At 39.5% G+C, this 13,765-nt stretch overlaps 1 long non-coding RNA gene across 1 annotated transcript in view; it reads left to right on the forward strand.

Annotated features, from left to right (window-relative positions):
• Positions 1 to 13,765, forward strand: part of LOC132400753 (uncharacterized) — a 57,431-nt gene that overhangs the window by 971 nt on the left and 42,695 nt on the right. The window lies entirely within an intron of this gene.

Consider the following 13,765-nt stretch of genomic DNA (forward strand, 5'->3'; position numbering starts at 1 on the left):
CCAAAGACTACCAAAGGGTCGTGCTGTATCACTAAATAAATGCATATATACTTAGATAAAGAAATTTTTTGATATAATTTAACAGATTCAAAGGAAATAAGTTCGAGTTATGGAAAGTGTGTAAACGGCATGAAAAGTAATATTTTGCAGTAGCACGGGTGATGACAAATATAAATAACTTAAACTGCCTGGAATTGCAAGAAACTTACATGTTTACAGATGGAAGGATGGAAATTTTCTCGTGGACTTCTGGTTCATATAACACATATTTACTTACATTGTAGTTCCTTGCTAATTGTAGTGGACCTCTGAAAATCCAGCACCCTCAAATCCATCTGTTCAGTATTGCACATTAATATCCCAACATCTTTTTTTAAGCAACACAGGCAACATGCTAGAGGAACTTAGCGTGTCAAGTAGCAACTTTGAGGGGAAAGCAGTCCATGTTTCAGATTGAGAGCATCTGTTAGGACTGAAAGGAAAGAGAGAAGATGTATAGAAAGGTGTGAGAGAGTGGAACAAGGGATGCTGGGTGATAGGTGAATCCAGGTGAGGGTTGGAAGTGGGAACGATTTGAGAAGCTGGAAGATGATGGGTGGAAGGAGGAATATAGGGGAGGATGTGTAATAAGGGGAAGGAGGTGGGGTACAATGTCATGAGGGGCATGTGGGGAAAGAGGGGTGAAGGGGCCAGAAGAATAAAGGAAAGGAAAGATGGAGGTGGTGCTGTCGATCCTACCCATACACTGAAAGCCACTTTTTCATGCTATCTAGGGATTGGCCTGTTTAAAGAGCATTGTAGTGCTTTCGCTGGCTGCTGTTTAGTGCCACAGCGCTGGTAGAGTATAAATCTACCATACTGAAAGCACCCAGTCTCTTGCTGCCTGAGTCACCGATGGACTACGCCGTGATCATGCTGCGAGAACAGTGTGAGGGGGCCCATACACGCACTTTTCGATAAGTATATGTAAATAGATGCAACTTGAAGGGTTTGCTGAATGTTTAGTGTTTGCCTTGTCCAGTAAATAACTCATTAGCTTCAGCGAGTGTGTTTTCTGTCCACACTCACAAAACCCGCAAACCTGATTTCGCACAATAGGAGGAAATGGAGGGGACTGGTCACCAGAAGTTAGAGAGATTAATGTTGATGCTGTCTGTTTGAAGAATAAAAAAATGGAGTGTGAGGTGTTGTTCATCTAATCTGCTTCAGGCCTCAACTTGACAGTGGTGCAGGCATGTTCCTGTGAGAATGCAAAGCGGAATTAAAACAGCTGGCCACCCGGTGATCCCGGCTTTTACAGCAGACAAGGAAGGTGCTTGATGAAGGGACACCCAGTCTTCATTGGGTAACACTGATATAGAGGAGGCTGACTAGAGCAGATGATGCAGTAAACAACACCACCAGCAGTCTCTCCTGAGTTCTTCCAGCATTTTGTTTGTTGCTTAGAATTCCAGCATAGAACTTAAAACAGCATAACACAATACTGGTCCTTCTGTCCATGATGTTGTGCCAATCTAATTAACAGACTCCATGATCAATCTAACCCTTCCCTCCTACACAGCCCACAGTCCTTCATTTTTCTAAAATTCATGTCACTATCTAAGAGTCTTAAATATCTCTATTGTATCAGACTCTACTTTCCACGCTGTGTAAAAATAAACTACATCTGACATCTCCCCTAAATGTTCCTTTCTTAAATGGATGTGCTCTGATTTTGCCATTGCTGCCCTACTGCTCTGGTTGTCCATTCTATTTATATCTTCCAAAACCTCATAGACCTCTCCTTCACTCCCAAAGAGAAAAGCACTACCTTTCATTATAATACACATTCTCTTAAGCAAGCAACATCCTGGTAAATTTCCTCTGCACCCTTTCAAACTTTCCACATCCTTCCTATAACGATGAGGTGACCGGACTCAATACTTGTAATTGTTGTCCAACCAGACTTTTAGATTGAATTCAAGACCCACAAGCTGCAGCATTACTTCACAGGTCTTGAATTCAATCCCCGAGAAATGAAGGTTGACACACCATATGCCTTCTTAACCACCCTATCAACTTGCTTGGCATTTTCCTTCTTTTACATTGTGCAGTAAATTAACAGATTTTTGGTATACAGTATCAGTATTGTACATCACAGGAGTTTTCCACCTGCTTTGTCCATGCCTATCTACATATGTCTCATGTTTCCGCATTAGGACCATATCCCTCTGTGCCTTTCTTGTCCAAGTACCCTGACCAAATGCCTTTTAAGCATATCTGCCTCCATTACCTCCTCTGGTAGTTAATTTCAGCTCCATCTGTATGGAAAAACTTATCCCTAAGATCTCTGTTACATTTCTCCTCTTGCCTTAAACCTGTGCCCACTAGTTTTACTCTCTCTTCCCTGGGAAAAAAATTCTGTATCTATCCAATGCTCCCTGTAAACCTGAATGAGGTCATTCCTCAGTTTGCTGCATTTCCAGTGAGAATATTTCCAGCCAATCCAATCTCTCTTTATGATCACAGTCTTCACCAGTCTCTGCTAGTAACTGCAGGCCTGCGTGTAAAAGGGATTCTGGTCATAAACCCACCTACAGTCTTGATCTCAACACCAACTGTCCACTGCCACAAACCACCAAGCCATTTTTGTGTCCAATTCATCAGCTGACCCTAGGTACCATTCTATCACACAGGACCTTGTCAAATGTCTGGCCAAAGTTCATGTAGACAACATAGACAACCCTGCCCTTTTCAATCCTCTTGGTCACTCCTCAAAAATCTCAGTTACAGAGCACTACAGCAGCCAAACAGGCCCTTTGGCTCATCTAGTCCATTCTGAACTATTATTCTGCTTGGTCTCATCAGCTTGCACCTGGACCATAGATCTCCATACCCCTCAGTCCATTTGGTGAGACGTGATTGACCCTCTCTCCCCCTTATTCACATCAGAGGTGCATTTGACCTGTTTTTCTTGTTTGCATTGTAAAAAAGAAAGAAGAAATCTAATTGTAACAGAAACTTAATGTAACATTATAGCCTAATGCATTTCACAAATAGAAATACAAGTAGGAATTGGTAATTCAACCCTTGAGACCTCTCCATTATTCATTAAACCTATAGTTCATCCACTATCTTGACAGATGTCCCACCGATCATAATATCCCTTGTTGTCTAAAAATTCAAGAATTTCTGTTGTAAATGCATTCAATTTCAAAAGAATCTCTAGGTAGTATATGAACTTTGATAATAAATGTACTTTGAACTTTCAACCACTTCAGCAGAATACATAATCAGTGACTAAATGTTGGTATGGTTCCATACAGGAACAAGTCAAAGGGTCACAAGGCCTTCAATAATTCACAAAAATCACTGAGGCATTTGGCTTGTTCATTTAAAATTGTAAAACTAGCTCCATAAAGCTAGTACACATCTTCCCATTCGCAACCATCTCCATCCACCCTTCTAGAAGCTGGTGTAGCAACTAGATTGAACCTAAAATCGGCCATCTCCTGCCCAACATATCTTAACACACTGCAACAAAGTTGTCTATAAAACATCTCCATTCCTGAAGAGCAGCATCCAGATTTGCTGAGATTGTGAGAATCCTGTGTTACGAACCCCGTAACTGGGTCACTTACCAGCAAAGATAGAGATGTTCGTTGAAGTCTGATGATACTATTTTTAACAGTATTTATTAGTAAAAATACACAAAAAATATTATCCTTACTTACGGGGTCTCAGATGTCAATCAGGTTGGGATGATGCAATCCCTGAACCAGACCACTCTGGTTGTCCCCTGAGGGGTTTCAATGAATAATACAGTACTCGATACATAATTCCGTCTCCAAGAGACAATGGCATTTTATCAGTGGTTCTGTTCCACTGATGTCAGGACACATTCCAAACCTTGTGTATTCTGGATGTCTCTCTCTCATTTCCTGGGTCCCAGACCCAAAATAATAGCGATCTTGCGATTCTCAAAAAGGAGGGGGCAACTTTGTACCCTTCGGCCCCTCAGAGTTGCTTCACATTTGTAACACCTGTCATTCCAGATAGTAAATTCCATACGATGGACTGAAGTTGTCTATGTGAGGTTTGATTTAGCATTGTTCAAATCGACAGGAAATGAAGGCAACAGTAACTAAAGTAAACACATGCTACAACAGTGGTGTGTAGAAGGGCATCTCTGAATGCACAACATACCAACTTTGAGATGGATAGGCTTCAGCAGCAGAAGACCACATTGAGTTTCACTCCAATGCCTACTAAGGTGGCCATGAAGGATAAATAAAAATAAAAAAATTAGGTTTGAATAATATTGTCATCAGCCCCACTACCCATCGCAACACTCATATCTGAATGATTCAGACAATATCCTTATCAAACTTACAAGTATCCCACTTTTGTAACTAACAAACTACATAATTGCAAGGTACATTAACAGCTGTGCAGCAGTCAGGAAGGCAAAACAGCCCAATGTATCACCAGCACCAGCCTACCTGACATATATACAGAAAGGAGTCGGAAAAGGGTGAGCAGCATCATGAAGGATCCCACCCACCCTGCTCATGAACTGTTTCATCCCCATCAGAGGAGTGATATATCATTCACACTAGAATACCACACTCAAAAAACAGTTACTTTCCTCAAGTAAGGCTGATCAATTTCGTTCATCCACACCTTCAACCTTCACTACTTTATATTTTCCTGTGCCTGGCATCATTTTATGAACATAAAGATCAGTCTATGTATAAGCTAACTTGTGTATTTATAATTTTTGTGTTTTTTTGTTAAAATTGTGTTTTTTATCTTACTGTGTTTTTGTGCTGCATTGGATCCAGAGTCACAATTATTTTATTCTCCTTTACACTTCTGTACTGGAAATGATATTAAACAATTGTGAATCTTGAATATTTATTAGAGGACATCTAGAAACATAAAAATGTAGAAACCCTACAGCACAATACAGGTCCTTCAGCCCACAAAGTTGTGCTGAACATGTCCCTACCTTAGAAATTACTAGGGTTACCCATAGCCCTCAATTTTTCTAAGCTCCATGTACCTATCTAAAAGCCTCTTAAAAGACCCTATCATACCCGCCTCCACCACCGTTGCCAGCAGTTCATTCCACGCACTCACCCCTCTCTGAGTAAAAAACTTACCCCTGACATCTCCTCTACCTACTCCCCAGCACCTTACACCTGTGCCCTCTTGTGGCAGCCATTTCAGCCCTGGGAAAAAGCCTCTTGACTATCCACATGATCAATGCCTCTCATCATCTTATAAACCTCTATCAGGTCACCTCTCATCCTCTCACTCCAACAAAAAAAGGCTGAGTTCACTCAACCTGTTTTCACAAGGTATGCTCCCCAATCCAGGCAACGTACTTGTAAATCTCCTCTGCACCCTTTCTATGGTTTCCACATCCTTCCTGTAGTGACATGACCAGAACTGAGCACAGTACTCCAAGTGCGGTCTGACCAGGGTCCTATATAGCTGCCACATTGCCTCTCAGCTCCTAAATTCAATTCCATGATTGATGAAAGTCAATACTCCGTATGCCTTCTTAACCACAGAGTGTTGCAAGGATGTGGCAGTGGAACAAACCCAAGTGCTGAACACAGGCACAGAGGCCAAATCAGGAGGCATTACAGTCGTAGCGAGTGTGGAATGGGTGCCAAGGGAGTCTTTACCCGGAGTCTTGGTTTTAGTAGAGAATTCAGGAATGATACTAGACTTAGAACTGATAGTCCTAAGAACCATGGAACAAGGTTGCTCATACACAAGTCAACCAACAAACTGGCACCTCCTTGTTGTGGTCACAGGAATTTTATACTGCATTTGCTGATGGAAAGCAGGTGTTTGCAGTTCGTGGAACCTGGGAATGATTGGGAACTAAATGAGGTGATTGAAGCGCAATTCCTGAGGAAGATAGCCAGGTGCCAGAAGGGACCATGACACAGTGTCAACCTGCGCAGCTGCTTTGAGCGTCCTATGGACTTGGGCCCCAAGATCCCTCTGAAGCTCCACACTGCCGGGAGTCTTAGCATTAATACTATATTATGCCATCGTATTTGACATACCAAAATTAACCACTTCACTTTTATCTGGGTTGGACTCCATCTGCCACTTCTCAGCCCAATTTTGCATCCTATCAATGTTCCGCTGCAACCTCTGACAGCCCTCTACACTATCCACAACACTCCCAATCTTTGTGTCATCAGCAAATGTACTAACCCATCCCTCCACTTCCTCATCCAGGTCATTTATAAAAATCACAAAGAGTAAGAGTGCCAGAACAGATCCCTGAGGCACACCACTGGTCACCAGCCTCCATGAAGAATATGACCCGTCTACAACCACACTTTGCCTTCTGTGGGCAAGCCAATTCTGGATCCACAAAGCTATGTCCCCTTGGATTCCATGTCAACTTACTTTCTCAATAAGCCTTGCATGGGGTACCTTATCAAATGCCTTACTGAAATCTATAATCAATACATCAACTGCTCTTCCTTCATCAATGTGTTTAGTCACATCCTCAAAATATTCAATCAGGCTTGTAAGGCACGACCTGCCCTTTTTCAAAGCCATGCTGACTATTCCTAATCATATTATACCTCTACAAATGTTCACAAATCCTGCCTTTCAGGATCTTCTCCATCAACTTACTAACCACTGCAGTAAGGCTCGCTGCTCTATAATTTCCTGGGCTATCTGCAATCCCTTTCTTGAATAAAGGACAAAATCCGCAACCCTCTAGTTTACACTTTCCCCAGTAGCCTTAGCAAACCTCCCTGCCAGGATATTGGTCCCCCTGGAATTCAAGAGAACTTCTAGTCAGGCCCAGAAAAAAATCCTGATCTGCATGTCAATTAGGGTCTGATAGTCAGGTGATCCCACTGACAGCTAAGTGGGATAAATGCATTAGACAGAGAGAGGAGATTGATGCTTGCAGGAAGGAATGCTCTGAAGACTGTTTTAACCACAACTTTGTCTGCTAAGCTGAGTGCCCTGCACTTTATCCCACTGCAATCAGTTCAGGCCAGGGCTGCTTCCACTACTGCACAAGAAGTAGTCATGAAAGTCATATCTCACCTTTAAAATAAGGTCACAAAAGCAGATAGCATCTCCACTGAAACTTTAAAATTTTTGCGTGAAGAACTATAGTGATAAAATATACAGACACAAGTAGAAGATGAGATATTGGGACCTCAAAGATGCCATTATTGTGAACAACTTCAAAAAAGGAGACAAGTCTGATATGTTACTTACAGAGCAGTTTCCTATCAATCGCAGGGAAAATCATCTTAGGGTCTTCCTCAATTACATCCTCCTAATGTCTGCTCTCTAAATAAATTTGGATTTCTTCCATTCAAAGACACAATGGGCATGATCTTCATGATGCAGGGAGCAGCATCAGTTTTGACACATTGGTTTCTTGAAAGCTTTTGACTTCATCAGGGAAGTCCGTAAAACATCCTCTCAAATATGGCTGCCCACCAAAATTTGTCTGCACAACAGCATGGAAGGTATGATGCCGACTAACAACTCAACCATTCAGATAGGTCTGTATCATTGCCCAACATTTAACTCAATCTTTCTGAGAGAAGAGGGTGGGGGGGGGGGCAAAAAGCAAAAGACTATGGTGGAAAGGGTCTTCGATTATGTTGGCTGCTTTCCCAAGACAGCAGAGAGGAAACTGTTTTTCATTATGGACATGCTGCATTTACAACCCTCAGCAGTTCCTTGCAGATTTTGGGCACAGCAGTTGCCAAACCAAGCTGTGACACATTCAGTGGCATAGTAGCATAGTGGTTAGGGCAATCACTTTACAACTCCAGTAATCACTGATCAATTCCCGCAACTGTCTGGAAGGAGTTTCAAAGGTACACTTAATGTCAGAGAAATGTATACATCCTGAAGTTCTTTTTCTTTGTAACCATCCATGAAAACAAAACAGTATCTCAAAGAATGAATGACAGTTAATTGTTAGAACCCCAAAGCCCCCCAGTTCCTCCCTCCCACGCATAAGCAGCAGCAAAGCAATGATCTCCTCTCCCCCACCAGCAAAAAAAGCATCAGTGCCCTCCGCTGAGCACTCAAGCATCAGTAAAGACACAGACTTGCAGTACCCCAAAGACTACTCGTTCACCCGGTAATTCGACATACCACAGGTGCGCTCGCTCTCTCTCTCTCTCTCTCCCCCCTCTCTCTCCCTCTCTCTCCCCCCCCCTCTCTCTCTCTCTCTCTCTCTCTCTCTCTCTCTCTCTCTCTCTCTCTCTCTCTCTCTCTCTCTCTCTCTCTCTCTCTCTCCCCCCCCCCCCCACCCCCCCCTTTCCCTCTCCCTCTCCCTCCCTCATAAGGGAAAATGAGGTGCCCCCGTTTCTCTGGAGTTTTCAGGTTCTTCCTTGGTGCTCCAGTTTCTTCCCACAATTCAAAGATGTACAGTATTGTGCAAAATTCTTAGGCACATACATATAGCTAGGGTGCCTAAGGCTTTTGCACAGTACTGTACTTGTACACGTGGAGCAGAGAGGAAGATTGTAAATCAGGTAGGAGCAACAAATGTTAGAAATGGTAAAAGGGGAATGCTGTGGGATGGGTGTGGGATAGATGTGAAAGAAGGAGTGTTAAGGGTAGGGGTTGACATGGGTCCAGACAAACCCAGCCCCGAGACACCAGGCTAGGTTATTTGATTTCAAACAATTGGTTTAATGATCATTACAGAATGTCTTCCTGGTGCCTCCCCTCTCCCATCCCCTTTGCCCAACCATGATTTCCCTCTCCGTGCCCTCTTCCAATTCACAGTACACAATAGAGACCCATATCAGAATAAAGTTTATCATCACCTACAAATACCATGAAAATGTTTTTTTTTGGCAGCAGTACAGTGCAATGCATAAAATTATCACAGTACTGTGCAAACACACATACATATGCCTAAGACTTCCTAAGACAGTTTAGGTAGCATTAAGGAATTACGGACATGCTTTGTTGGTGCCAGAAGCATTACAACATTTGTGGGCTTCCCCTAGCACATTTTGGGCTGTGTTGGTCATTGATTCAAAGTGACATACTTCACTGTGTGTTTTGATGTATGTGTGGCAAATAAGGCTGAAGTTAATCAGGTAGAATGCTTTCTACAGTGGATGAGAGGAAGATGGTCAACCAGATGCTTTAAATTTAACTATAAAGACCACAAGGAACATGATTAATTATGATCTGGAATCCTATCAGGGTGTAGTGAATATTTAATAACATTTTTCAAAGAGGAATTGGATAAATACTTGAAGGAGCTTTCCTGTGGGGAAATAGCAGAGGAGCAGAACTAAGTTCAAGTTTATTTGTCACTCAATTGTACAAATGAATACAGCCAAACTAAACAGCGTTCCTCTGGAGCCAAGGTGCAAAACACTGTACCAACAGTCACACACATCGCACAGCACATATAGCACATCATATAGTGTTGATAGCAGAAAAACATAACAGTCACAAAAAAATATATATAGCTCAAGTCTTGAGAGTCATGGCCTGTAGATTGATGGTGCAGTGGTCCTCAGCAGTTGCAGCGGCAGACAAACTCATCTTCCACTGAGCAAATATCAGAGAGCCCCCAACTCAGCACAGACTCCAGCTCTCAGTGTCTCCTTCCCTGTGTGGCTACAACAGGTGACCTCATGACATGAGGGCCTGATTTGCATAACAACCAAGGCCACACAAATTCCCATGCTATCGATCTCCCTAAAGAACTAGTGAACTGAACTTGCAGTATTCTGCATTACTCATTCTGAGGCAGTAGCACATGATGCGTGTTTTGGTGCTCTAGTGATCCATTCAGAGGTCCAGTTTATTTGGCTCCTTTCATAATGTAATCCTTTTAACCCTGGCATCATTCCACTGCATCTCTCAGCAAGGTCTGTTTTTTAATTGTGAACTTTAGTGCCTGTACACCACAAATTCTATATAGAAGTCTGACACTAGAGAAAATTGGATTAATTTAATCATTTTAAGATAAGAATGCCCTGTAGATGTTTAGGAAATAATAAATTAGTTTATTTTCGCAAATAGAACATGGAACAACACAACACAGTACAGGTTTTTTGGCCCATGATGTGTCGATTTTCAAACCAACTCCACAATCAATTGAACCCTTCCCTCCCACGAAGCCCATAACCCTCCATTTTTCTTTTATTCATGAGCCTATCCAAAGATCTCTTCAATGTTCCTCATGTATTTGTCTCTACCACCAACCCTGGCAGTGCACACAGAACTCTAAAAAAAATCTCCTCTGGAAACATTCTCCACTCATCATTAAAGAATGGTGTTGGCCATAGCTCCCCTGGGGTAAAAAGCACAGATTGTCCACTCTGTCAATACTTCCCATGAGCTTCACTTGCTTCTCATCCTCCTTCACTCCAAAGAGAAAAACTCTAGCTAGCTCTACCTTTCTCTATAAGACGTGCTCTCTAATCCATGCAGCAGCCTGGTAAATCTTCTTTGCACCTTCTTCAAGACTTCCACATCCTTCCTGTAATGAGGTGACCAGAATTGAACACAATACTCCAAGTATGGTCTCATAAGAGTTTTCACAAATGGGTAAAAACAATTTCAGTTAAGCAATGAATTGCCAGCTAGACTACTTAAAAGTTAGGATCTTAGGTAGACATTAAAGAAATGCTTCTATATAGAAAGTTATTAAGGCATGAATGAATGACCAAAAATAATAATAATGTTCCAGGAGCAGGTCAAGGGAAGTAGGCAGATTAATTTTTCAGCATGGACCACATGGGCTGAAGACCCTGTTTCTGTGATGCAGTGTTCTATGACTATGATTCTAATAATATAAGCAATATACGAACCAGTATTTGTAAATGGAAAATAAATTTGAGACCAAAAAAGACCGGAGCCCAATAATCACATATTTTGATGTAAGTCCTGACAATCTACCTCATTATGAACTTGCACTTTTCACTCTGTTATTGTTTTCCCTTGTATTATTTCAATGTTTAAATGAATTGATCTGTATGAATAGTGGTGCAGAACAAATTTTTCCCTTAACTTCAGAACATGTGACAGTAATAAACTAACTTATTAAAGTTCTGTGAATGTAAAATGGTTGAGAAGTAGTTAGTGAGTGTAGTAATAATGATTAGCAAATAAACTCAGTGGCCACTTTATTAGATACACCTGTACACATGCTTGTTAATGCAAGTATCTAATCAGACAATCTGATGGCAGCAACTCAATGCATAAAAGCATGCAGACATGGTGAGAGATGATTAAATTGTTGTTCATACCAAGCATCAGAATAGGGAAGAAATGTGATCTAGGTGACTTTGACCATGGAGTGATTGTTGGTGCCAGATAGGGTGGTTTCAGTATCTCAGAAACTGCTGATCTCGTGGTATTTTCATGTGCAACGGCCTCTAGAGCATACAGAGGATGGTGCAAAAGCAAAAACTTCCAGTGAGCAACAGTTCTATGGGTGAAAGCACCTTGTTCATGAGAGAGGCTAGAGGAGAATGTCCAGACTGGTTCAAGCTGACAGGAAGGCAACAGTAACTTAGGTAATCACACATTACAACAATGGTGTGGAGAAGAGCATTGCAACATGCAACACTTTGATCCTCGAATTGGTTAAGCTACAGCAGCAAAGACCATACCAGGTTCCACTCCTGTACCTAATGAAGTGAACACTGTGTATTAATAATTAATATTCTTTTGTATTGGCAATAGACCCATTAGCTGAATTAATTAGAACAGATTCAGACATTGGGGGTTTTAGAGTTAATCAAGAAGATATAAGATTAATTTATTTGCTGATGATGTTTTGATTTATTTAACAAACCCATTGCAATCTTTGCAAAGATTATCTTTTAGATTGGAAGAATATGGGAAAGCATCAGGGTATAAAGTAAATTGGGATAAAAGTGAAATTTTACCCCTTACCAAAGGAAATTATTATCAATGTCAATTAGTAACTCAATTTTGATGGTCAATAAATGGGATAAAATATTTAGGTATTAGAGTTGATGATGATGTAAAAAAATTATATAAACAAAATTATTTGCCATTATTAAAAAAAGTAAAAGAGGATCTTGATAAATGGATGATGTTACCAATAACATTAATAGGTAGAGTTAATGCTGTAAAAATGAATATATTTCCTAAATTGCAAAATTTATTCCAAACTTTACCAATACAATTACCTCAGAAGTTTTTTCAAGAACTGAATAAATATGTGAGGAAATTTCTTTGGAAAGGAAAGATGTCAAGAATATCATTGGAAAAATTGACATGTAAATTTGATTCAGGAGGGTTACAACTTCCAAATTTTAAGAATTATTATAAAGCAAATCAACTTAGATTTATTGCGTCTTTTTTTGATGAAAAAAAACCCGGCATGGATTAGAATAGAATTAGATAAGATAGGAGAAAACATACCAGAAGATTTTATATATAAATGGGAATCCAAATGGATACGGGGAAAAAAGAATCTCCTATATTAAGACACTTGATTGATTTATGGAATAAGGTAAATATGGACGATGAGATAAAGAAATCTTCATTAGCAAAAAGAACTTTAATTCAAAATAGGCTTATTCCTTTTACAATGGATAATAAACTTTTGCATAATTGGTTCCAAAAGGGGATTAAATATATAGGTGATTGTTTTGAAGGAGGTATATTGATGTCATTTGATCAATTAAAAAATAAATATAAAATATCAAACAACACTCTTTTCTGTTATTTTCAATTAAAGGCTTATTTACGAGAAAAGCTGGGTCAAACAATGTTGATGCCAAAACCTAGTGAAATAGAAATATTAATTCAAAAAGGAAAAATTAAAAAATTTACATCTTGTATGAACAATTTGATTCAAAAACAGACAATTGAATCTGGAATTCATAGATCAAGACAAAAATGGGAATCTGATTTGTATGTTAAAATTGATGGAAAAAGTTGGTCAAGATTATGCTCTGATAGTATGATAAATACAATAAATGTTCGACTTAGATTAATACAATATAATTTTTTACATCAATTATATATGACACCACAGAAAATAAATAGATTAAATTCAAATATGTCTGACCAATGTTTTCGATGTAATCAAGAAATTGGTACTTTTTTACATTCTACTTGGTCTTGTTTTAAAATTCAACCATTTTGGATAAATCTAAGACTTTTACTGGAACAAATTACTGGAGTACAACTCCCACATAGTCCAATATTATTTTTATTAGGAGATATTGAAGGGACAATACCGAAACTTAAATTGAATAAGTATCAGAAAAAATTTATAAAAATTGCATTGGCAGTAGCTAAAAAAGTTATCGCAGTTACTTGGAAATCTGATTTATATTTAACTATGGATCGTTTGAATAATGAAATATATAGTTGTATTCCACTTGAAAAAATTACATATAATCAAAGAAATGAGTATGATATATTTTTGAAAATTTGGCTTCCATACCTACAAAAGATGGGATTAAATATATAGGTCCTTTGAAGATAAAATTATAAAGTAATTGGGGAAAGTAAAAATAAATATTAAAATTATTTTGAACTCCATGGAGCATGTGGGGATCCTCCGATATCCAGGCAATCTTTTTCTTTCTTTCTTTCTTTCTTTCTTTCTTGGTTGGGGGGAGGGTTAAGGGGAGGGGGATTAATATTATTTTTCTTTTTCTTACTAATTTTTATTACATTTATTCTTTGTAATTTTCTTAAAAATTAATAAATAAAAATTAAAATAAATAATTAATATTCTCATGTTGAT

This window comes from Hypanus sabinus, chromosome 10 (genome assembly GCF_030144855.1).
Source record: "Hypanus sabinus isolate sHypSab1 chromosome 10, sHypSab1.hap1, whole genome shotgun sequence".
In the NCBI taxonomy this organism is placed as follows: Eukaryota; Metazoa; Chordata; class Chondrichthyes; order Myliobatiformes; family Dasyatidae; genus Hypanus; species Hypanus sabinus.